Source organism: Condylura cristata, unplaced genomic scaffold, assembly GCF_000260355.1.
Source record: "Condylura cristata isolate star-nosed mole 26May11 unplaced genomic scaffold, ConCri1.0 scaffold00026, whole genome shotgun sequence".
NCBI classification, from domain to species: Eukaryota; Metazoa; Chordata; class Mammalia; order Eulipotyphla; family Talpidae; genus Condylura; species Condylura cristata.
In genome coordinates this window covers 20,610,452-20,611,989 of record NW_004567127.1, presented here as the reverse complement: position 1 = coordinate 20,611,989, position 1,538 = coordinate 20,610,452, and positions in this window count along the sequence as shown.

The following is a 1,538-nucleotide window of genomic DNA, read 5'->3' as shown; positions in this document are numbered from 1 at the left end:
TTCTTAGTGCTGTGCTTTAACCCGCAGCGCCACCAGGGAGGACCCCGACTCCTGATTCTTTAAGACAAAGTTTGCCAACCCTTTTTTTAGAGTCTTCTTGTCTAAAATATATATCTAAAGCTTATTCTGGCACTTTGGATCTGCTTCCATTGGTTCTTTTGGTCACTTGTTACACTCCAGAAGCCAAATGGTGAAGAGACAGATGAAGAGCAAATGTGCTTTTCATGCAACCTTGAACTGTGCAAGAGACAAACTTGTAGTAGTATGTAAAAAAATATTTTCATTACATCATCCTCCATTTTTGTACATGGATGGTTTCCCTATGAAATTCCCAGCACCAGTTCCCCCATGCACCATCACCATAGTCCCTTGTGCTCTTCCCACCCCAGTCCAGATCCTTCTCTCTCCTCCCCTACAGAATGTCTCTGATCAATAGTTGCTTGGTGATTTTGATTTTTACTTTATTATAGTTCATAGTAGCATATTTCTTAGTCATGTGGTTTGGGCCTTGCAAAAACGATGAAGACCTTTGTTTCACTCCCTTTCTGACAAGTATTCAAGGTGGTGTTCCTTCAAGTAGATATGGAGGACTGTCAGGATATTCTTAAAGAGTACAGCATCAAATCCATGACAACCTCCCAGGTAGGTTTTTGTCCCTTTCAAATGGACAAGAAGTAGGTGACATTTCTGGTGCTAATCAGGAAAAACCTGAGGCTATCATTAGGGAAATGATCTAATTACATTTGCTGAAAACATATGTTTATGTTTTTATCAGCTGTTATGTTTATGTTATGTTTTATCAGCTGTTTAAAATTTGTAATTTTTATTTATAAAAACAAAAGACCAAGTATGGAGATTGTATACCCAGCTGTCATTGATTATAAGTAACAAAATATTAATTCTACCCTTAAAACAAAAACAGGAAATACAAATCTAATCGCTTCAGTTCAGACCCTGTTTCAGAAAACATTCAAATTCGTTAGCACACATCCAAGGAACTGCTTAAGGGGCGGCCCACCTAGCTCCCCAACCGCTTGTTGCCTGCTTTGCTTCTTTTCCCTTTTCCTTTCTTTTTTAAAATAAACTATTACATTTCGAATACCTTAAGATGTAAAGAAAATTTGCAAAGAGTATAGAGGGTTCTCATGTACTCAGCCTATATGCTTTTCTCTGTCTTGTGACATTTTACACCATAATGATCCATTGAATATGTTAATCAGCATGTTCTTATTAACTGAAGCTTTCTTTATTCCAGCTTCCTCAGTTGTTTTGTTTTTTTAAGATTTCTTTATTTATGCATGCAAGACCTGGGGTACAGGCCAGAGGCTTGGAGGGTAAGAGGATTTACCAGAGACAGAGCCGGGAGCAGCATAGTGCTGAGGGGAACAGATCAGGAGAGGTCTGCGGCACCATGTGGGTCACCTCCCTGGCTGGGGATTGAACTCAGGGCTCCAGTGGCTGTAGACTGCTTCATAGTGCTTTGCTTTAACCTGTTGCGCCACCAGGGACGACCCTGTCTTCCTTAGTCTTTACTAAGG